This window comes from Mastomys coucha, unplaced genomic scaffold (assembly GCF_008632895.1).
Source record: "Mastomys coucha isolate ucsf_1 unplaced genomic scaffold, UCSF_Mcou_1 pScaffold21, whole genome shotgun sequence".
Classification (NCBI taxonomy): domain Eukaryota; kingdom Metazoa; phylum Chordata; class Mammalia; order Rodentia; family Muridae; genus Mastomys; species Mastomys coucha.
The window spans coordinates 90309455-90318087 of record NW_022196904.1 but is presented as its reverse complement, the minus strand read 5'-3'; the positions used below and the strand labels follow the sequence as shown (position 1 = coordinate 90318087).

The following is an 8633-nucleotide window of genomic DNA, read 5'->3' as shown; positions in this document are numbered from 1 at the left end:
GAGAGAGGGAAAGAGAGAGGGAGAGGGAGAGAGAGGGAGGAGAGAGAGAGAGGGAGGGAGGGAGGGGGAAGTGGGAGAGGGAGAGAGGGAGAGAGGGAGGGAGAGGGAGAGAGAGGGAAAGAAGGAGAGAGAGAAGGAGAGGGGGAAAGGGAGAGGGAGAGAAAGGGAGGAAAGAAAGAGAGGGAGAGAGGGAGAGAGGGAGGGAGATGGAGGGGAAAGAGGGAGAGGGAGAGAGGGAGGGGAGGGAGAGAGAGAGGGAAAGAAGGAGAGAGAGAAGGAGAGGGGGAAAAGGGAGAGGGAGAGGGAGAGAGGGGGAAAAGAGGGAGAGGGGAAGAGAGAAAGAGGGAGAGGGAGAGAAGGAGAGGGGGAGAGAGGGAGAGAGGGAGGGAGAGAGAGAGGGAGAGAGAGAAGGATAAGGCAGGCAGGGGAAGGCACCAGAACACCAGGATGCTGGACCCTAAGACCCCAGAAACTCCTTCCAGGAGATGGGATGGGAGGTTGGGATGGTAACGGTCCCTTTAAGAGGTGAGACATAAAGTTACCATCAGGCTCAGGGCTACTGGCTCCCTGGTTGGGACCCCAGTGGTGGACTGCCTACAGGGGAGTCTGGCAAAGAGACACCATTAGGGAGGGAGTCAAGAGAGTAGGATGCTTTCCTGACAGGATAGCTGGGGGCACACGAACACAAGACTGCACTAATCTGGAGGTCATGGAGCCGGCTGAGACAAAGGTGTGGCACAGCTGGGGCAAGGACATGAGAAGGGTTGAGGAGAATGAGCCAACAGAGGCTTTTCCAGAGGAAGAGAGAACAGGCTAGCTGACAGGCCCATGTTCCTGCTGCTCACAAGGACCAGGCTCTGTGAGGTGGGAGTCATGAGCACAGTGGAATGGACAGACCCCTCCCTGGGGCAAAAAGAGTAAAATCAGGGTAGGAGCATCCTAGGCCCTGCACAACGGCTTCGGGGGCACTCATGACCATTTATTTATGCTAAGTAGATGCAACAACGGTCACTGCTTAGAACAGGGTTAAAACAGGGACGTGGATCGAGGCGTGGTGGGACACATCTGGATCCAGGTGCTTGGGGGGCTTAGGCGGAAGAACTGTTATGAAGAGGGGGCAATCCTGGACAACAAAACAAGTACCAGGCCAACCTGGGCTACATAGTCAGACCCTGTCTCAAAAACAAACAAACAAACAAAATAATACCTCCCACAAAACCAAAAACAAAATGGTGCTTTATGTGTCTGTGGGTACTTGTGTTAGTACAAGGGCCTGTGAGGGAGCTGGTACAAATGCATGCAAGGGTGTGTTCTCCAGTGTCATTCCTCAAGAAACATCTACCTTGCCGGGCGGTAGTGGCACATGCCTTTAATCGCAGCACTTGGGAGGCAGAGGCAGGCAGATCTGAGTTCGAAGTCAGCCTGGTCTACAGAGTGAGTTCCAGGATAGCCAGGGCTACACAGAGAAAGCTTGTCTCGAAAAAACAAAAAAACAAAAACAAAAAACAAAAAAAAGAAGAAGAAGAAGACCTCTACCTCGTTTTGTTTTGTTTTTTTTTAAGTCTCTCACTGAGACCTGGAGCTCACTAATAAGGCTATGTCAGCTGGCCAGGACCCCAGGGAATCCTCCTGTACTGTCCCCCGAGAGTACAGCCCAGCTTCTTAGATGAAGGGATGGAGATGAGGTCCCATCCTTAAGTGGCACTTTACAGACAGTGCTGGCCCCAGGGGTGGGAATTTAAAGTGAGAATTTTAAAACAACTTTTGAAGATTTTATTCATTTTATGTGCATGCATGTATGTTTGCATACCACACACAGGTGGTACCAAAGTAGGCAAGAAGAGGGTGTCAGATCTCCTGAGACTAGAGTTGCAGACAGTTGTGAGCCACTGTGTGGGTGCTGGGAGTCAAATCTGGGTCCCCTGGAAGAGCAGCCAATGCTCTTAACCTCTGAGCCATCTCCCCAGCCTCTAAAACACATGGTAAGTAATTGGTACCCTGAAGTGTTGGCCCAAATGGCAGATGAATCAAATGACTGCTTTAAAAAGACAAACTGGCTCACACTTGTAATCCCAGCACTTGAGAGGCAGAGGCAGGAGGATTTCTGAGTTTGAGGCCAGCCTGGTCTACAGAGTGAGTTCCAGGGCAGCCAGGGCTACACAGAGAAACCCTGTCTTGGGGAGAAAAAAAAGACAAACACCATGCATCCCACCCAGTATCTCTACACTTAAACTCACTTAATTCTCGCCATGATCTGTGAAGTACAAAGAACTGTCTAGAGCTTTTAAGATAAAGAAACTAGAGTAGAGGGAAGTTGAGTGACTTATCTAAGTCATACATCTAGGAAGGAGCAGTCTCAACATATCTAGCTCTGCCCTGTCCAAGACGGTAGCAGGCACACCTTTTCAACACTTGAAACATAGTCCCCAAAATGAGGAACACTGAATTCTGAACAGATGGGGGTTTGAAGAGAGTGAAAGAAAAAAGAATGTAAAATATCTCATTGTCTTGCTATTGACTGAATGATGAGTAATAATATAGGGGATATTTAGGTTTAAAATACTACTAAAGCAACGTGAAGATAGGAATGGTTTACACACCCATAATCCTAGCACTTGGGAGGGGAGGTAGAGGCAGGAAGATCAACAATTCACCAGCTTTGGATACACAGTGAGTTTACAGCCAGCCTGGGCTCCAGAACATCCTGACTGTAATAACAGTGATGGTGATGGTGACATTTTACAATTTAAAAGCCAGGGCTAGAGAGATGACTCAGCAGTAAAGAGCATTCACAGCTCTTCCAGAGAACCTAGGTTCCATTTCCAATACCCAAATGGTGGCTCACAACCACCTGTCCCCACACCGCTTCCAGAGAACTCAATGTCTCTCCTGGTGTCCTCAGGCACCAGGCACACATGTAGTGCACAGACATATACGCAGGCAAACACACACTCAAAAAGTAAACATTAGAATCATAAATAAAAATGTTAAAACTCATTACTCTTATTTGTTTTATTCTGTCTGGGATCAAACCCTGGGCCTTGCCCAGGCTAGGCGAGGCTCTGCCACTCAGGCCCCTGAGCGCTGGGACGACAGAGGGTGTTAATATGCCTACTTTTGCACTCGTGTGTGTGTGTGTGTGTGTGTGTGTGTGTGTGTGTGACATGTTGTGAGTGCATGCACACGTGTGGGCATGTGCACATACATGCCATGACACATGTGTTTAGATCAGAGGGCAACCCTAGGCATGTGTCCCTTACCTATCCCCTTGAGACATCATCTCTCACTGCTCACCACTGTGTACTGGGATGGCAGCTTAGTCCTACTTCTTCTCACTCTCCACAAACTTCTGGAACTTCTTATCTTCTGGAGCATGGCAACACATACCCACCCCCCACCCCCCACCTCCCCCCCACACACACTACTGCATCCAGGTTTGATTTTGTTTTGTTTTTATGCTCTGTGTGTGCACACGAATGCACACATGTGTGTGCATGGGTGTAACCAGAGGACAGCTTTCCCCCTTCTGCCACATGCACCCCGAGTTCAGGCCGTCAGACTAGAGGAGCAGAAACCTGTACTCACTGAGCCCCTCCCCAGCTTTTTACCTGGGCTCTGCGGATCTGGATTCAGGCAGCGTTCTAACCTAGCCTGCTCTTGCGCTGTCTATTGGGCAAGGCAGCTCTCCTAATTCAGGCAGCTTGCCTCTCATAAGCAAGAGTCAAGTCTAAAGGACTGCCTGCTGACTGGGGATCGTCCCAACCCTCATTGCTGGACAGGCTGGGGCTGGGAAACAGGAACACACTGCTCTCCCTGAGAAGAGCCTGGCCTCTCTCAAGTTCCTATTCCTGCACTAAAGGGCAGTGGCCAAGGTCAGAGACCTGGGGACTGGGTGCTAACAGTCTTGGGGACAATGCTACTCAAGGAACCAGAAGCACAACCTTGAAGCCTCCAGGAAATTCAAGCTGGACACTGCCACCCAGAAATCACAGCCTGGAGCCCACACCTAGCTAGGACAGAGTGGCTTTGCAGAGGTGACTGTCCCCAACAGAAGTCTGGGGTCATCATTGTGGAGGCCAGAGCACACTGGTGACACTATCCTGTCCTTATTGAAAACCATAGGTGTTTGACATGGGCTTTCACTCTTTAAACGGTAGCATCGTATCATCCGCCCGCCACGGTGATGTAGCTCTTCAGCATCCGGGATCTGCTCTCACTCTCTGGGAGGCAGAAACCCAGCTCAGGAAGCATCCTCACTCATCCAACAACAGCTGGACTGTGGGGTTCACCCCAACACCCAGCCAGGCTTGCATAGCCACCCACATCCCACCCCGCTCTCCCTTCAGTTTTACTCAGCCAGACCCGCCAGCTGCCACAACTGATGGGGCTCCCTGTGCCTCCCCCCGCAGGGCTCCTCAGTCTATTATTTGCTGTAGTCCGGCCCTGCCTCTTATGGATGAAGAAATATACACCACAGAGAGGAAGTGACTTGCCCAAATGCTCAATGACATACCCCAAGCCCCGGGCCTCATCCACAACTCCTGTGTCATTTCCTACATCAGCACAAGCCCGACACAGGGAAGCCCCCAAAAGAGTCTGCTGACAACAAGTATATTAACCACCCTGGCCCCACTCCAAACCACCTCCTCTAGAAAGTCCTCCAAGATTGCCCCTTGCCCTCCATGTTTCTGCCTGCTCTTCTTGGTAGCTCTGTGAGGATGCACTTGTATCCTGCCTTCAGCATCTTTTGTGATGACCTCAGTCTGTCCTCTCTTTCCAACCCCACCATCCATAGTAGAGCTCAGGGCATTCAGTCCCACTTCAGAAGGAAGTCATGTGAAATCTCTAATCCTTGTCAGCCAGTCTTTCCTCAGGTCCAGCTTGATTCCCTCTTGTTGGAGCCAAAGCTTTCACCCTTTTAATGACTTTATCAACCCAATCCCAAGGCAGATTTTGAACCTACTGTCCATTTCTGGCTTTGCTCAACATTTCCTGCATGGTATGCCTACTGCTATCGACCAGCGACACCAGCGTCACCAACCCAGCAAGGGAGCCCCAGCCCCGGCTTCTTTTCCTCTCCCAAATGCCACTATTCCTCAGCCCCTCTCAGACTCCCATCTATGTCCCCTTAGCTCTTATAATGATCCCAAGGCCCAGGGACATACCCAACGTCCACATGGGTAAGGTAGACACTTACCAAGTCCCCTGCTGTAGCCCCGAGTCTTTGGAGAACGGGCTGCCTCCCTGGGCCTGACGGGTGGAGACAGGAAGGACACGGTTCCATGCAATGGGAACTGAATGTACAAGGCTCGGAAATCACACAGCGCACAGCAAAGGATCAAGTACGCTGGAGGTGAGACAGTCCAGCGGGGAAGGAAGGGGGGCCACTCCAGAGGTCTGGGCAGCAGCTTGCAAGGTCACTTGTGAGCCTGCTGGGCCTGAGGGTGTGCCTCTCTGGAGACCTCCCCTTGTCTTCTTTGCATTCGGATTTACAACAGTGACTCAGAGCAATCGTAGAGGTCCTGGCTCCTCCCACTCTGGAGGGCCCACGGCCAGGTGGTCTCCCTTGCTGTATTCCCTTTACAGGGCTCTGCTCCAAGTTCAAGGAAGGACCCAGCCCTGGAGAGAGAGGAAGGGGAAGGCAGCTCCAGGCCTACCTGTGGCCTTCGCTCTCCTTTCTTTGGCCTCTTACACAGTCCCACCCCTGCCCCAGGACTGCAAGATTCCCAAGCTAGATAGCTGGACAGGGACTCCAGTGTCTAGTCCTCAGAAAACCCCTCATATCTACCTCCACAGGAACCACAACCACACACCTACCTAGATCTACAAACCACACACCACAGCATCACGCAAGCACGCCTGAACTGCCTCCCAAACTGGCAAGGCCTCAGAGCTGCCCTTCAGCCACCAGCCTGAGGAACCCAGGCCCCTCTCCACAACTCAAGTGCACATTACTGTCCCAGAACCCCCTCGCAACAGCTTAAGAGTCCCACACATCTTCCCTAAGACCCTGATATGCCCAGCACACTCCCCACATATGCCTGGGCCAAGTAACCAGGTAATTACCTGTGGCACGGCCACCCTCCTAGGCTCCCGCGGCTCTCATGTGCGTCCACAGGACTCTGTGAGCCTCCACTAGCAGGCAAGAAGCCTTGGAGATACTTCCTGTAGCTAGGAGGAACTAGGTGGGGGGCTGGGCTCCCAGCTCAGAGGGTGCAGAAGTGACCCCCGACTCTGCCAAGCTAACTCCCTCTGAACTGAGACAGCAAGGGCAAAGGGGTGGGGCACAGCTAGTGGACCCCTAGACCAAAAAGTTACTCCCTGCCTCTAGGGACGGTAGGCTATGGCATGTAGGTCTCATAAAGGGCCCACTAGGCTTTCTGCACTACTACCAGCTATGTCTGCCCTACTGACTCTCCCTGGCTCCCAGAGCATTCTGTTTATCCCATCTGCAGTGGAGCCTGTTTTTTGAGGGGGCCTGAGTATGGCTGTGCCTTCCAGGCCTACATGCATAAAAACAGGCCCCAAGCTTGGCCCCCATCAACACCAGGGACGCAAGGCAAGCCTAATTCTCCTACCTGCTTGAAACCCTAGGTATATCCATCCCACCTTAGGCTACATTTTTCCCCTCTCCAAAGCAGAAGTCCCTACCCACAGAACTGGGAACCCAGATGACGGTGACACGTCACCTCATGCATAGCACAGGCCAGACTTTCATCTTCTGCTCACTCCTCTTCAGTTCAGGCAGTCACTTCCTGTTCCCAGTCCTAAGGCCATGACTGGTCCTGACTGGACTTGGTATTTGGGCTTATAGCCAGGTTCCAGTACCTAATGTTCTCGGGTTTCTGTCACCAATGAGTCTGTCACCCCAGCTCAGTGATGTTCTCTAGCGGGCTTTGTTCCAGACACCTGTGCTACACGGAACTTACCCCCCCCCACACACACACCATACACTAGCCTATAACTCAGGTACCCCTCACTCCATCCCACATAGAACTCCCCACTGCTCTCCAATGCCCCCCACTCTAAATGAACTGCTGTCCCTAAACCAGGTGGGTTTAAACAAATTAGAAAAAGGTGCCTCTTCCCCCCAGAACCCCACAATAGGATGCAGCTCAGCCTACAGAGGACAGGCTGGGGGAATCCATCCTGTCTCTCCTGGCTTTCACTACGACCCTCCATCAGGAATCCTAGACAGCACACAGCATGGACATCCACACAGAGGAACTGACAAAAGGCACAGCATTTTAACAACCTTTTTTTTTTTTTTTTTTTTCAACAAAGGGTTTCTCTGGGTAGCATTGGCTGTCCTAGGCCTTTCTCTGCAGACAAGGTTGGCCGGCCTCAAACTCAGAGATTCACTTGCCTCTGCCTCCTGAGTGTTGGGATTAAAGAGGTGTGCCACTATTGCCTGGCTTTAACAAGCTCTTAATAGCATCGCCCTAATAAAATGCTAACATGGATTTATTAATAAACAGGGGATGCTAATGACAGAAGGATAGCAGACAGTCTCTGGTCATAACTTCAAGCCCAACCCTCAACTCCTATCCCCATCTTGTGGATATGTGTACATTTGTGTACTGCTGGGATTTGAACCCAGGAACTCCCACATACTAGGCAAATGTTCTACCACTGAGCTATACAAGCTACATCTTGAAAGGCTTTCTATAAACCTCATGTCTGTGTTGTTTAAAGTTTTAAATAGTGTTATCACTTCTACTATTAGAATGGAGACAGGGGATGAGCTTAGAGGTAGAGCATTGCCTGGCACATTGAGGCCTTTGGTTCCATCCCCATTAGAAGGAAGACAAGAGGAAGATGAGTTGAGTTTTTTTGTTTGTTTGTTTTTGTTTTTTTGTTTTTTGGTTTTTTTTTTTGTTTTTTTTTGAGACAGAGTCTCGTGTATCCCAGGCTGGCCTCAAACTCGCTATGTTGCCTTGAACTTCAAATAGGGTCTCCACCACCTGAGTGTTGGATCACAACCATACACCACCATGTCCAGTTTACAGGGAGCTGTAAATTAAACCCTGGACCTCAAGCACACTAGGCAAGCATCCCACCAAGAGAATTACATCCCCAGCCATGATATATATTTAAATCACTAGAATTGAGTTCAGGACTAAGCTTGGTGGCCAAGTACTCTGTAAACTGAGTCTGGAAAAATCAAGAGTTAAGAGGCCAGCCTGAGCTAGAGTCCAATCTCAGCTACCTTGTCTCAGAAACAGGCAAAGAAAGCGGGCTGGAGAGATGGATGGCTCAGTAGGTAAAGCGCTTATCACATAAGTGTAAGACCTGAGTTCAAATCCCCCAAAACCCATGTAAAGCTAAGTATAGCAGTAGCATGCACCTGTAATCCCAGCAAGGCTCCAGCAAGATGGGAGGCAGAGACAGGAAAACCAGAAGCTAGCCTGGTGTACGCAGTGGTGAACAACAGAAAGAGGGGCTGACGTTAAGGTTGTCTCTGAACCTCCACATATTGCTATACACACATATATTCGCACACACACATGCACACACACACAAAACTTCAAAGAGGGATGGCACTTGGGGTTGTCTCTGAACCTCCACATAATGCTGTACACACACTCACATTCTCTCTCTCTCTCTCTCTCTCTCTCTCTCTCTCTCACACA

At 50.6% G+C, this 8633-nt stretch overlaps 1 protein-coding gene across 3 annotated transcripts in view; it reads right to left on the bottom strand.

The window, feature by feature from the left end:
• Arap1 (ArfGAP with RhoGAP domain, ankyrin repeat and PH domain 1) overlaps positions 1–8633 on the bottom strand; it is a 64645-nt gene that overhangs the window by 45165 nt on the left and 10847 nt on the right. Inside the window, exons 1-2 of one of the 3 annotated variants that reach the window (XM_031387581.1) lie at positions 6067–6365; positions 5198–5619 (exon numbers count right to left, since the gene is read on the bottom strand). The exons of 1 other annotated variant lie outside the window; for it this stretch is intronic. The gene's annotated coding sequence lies outside the window, so the exon portion shown is untranslated. Of the gene's footprint in view, positions 1–5197; positions 5620–6066; positions 6366–8633 lie in introns of those variants that run through there. One more of the 3 variants, XM_031387584.1, reaches the window with a different exon arrangement.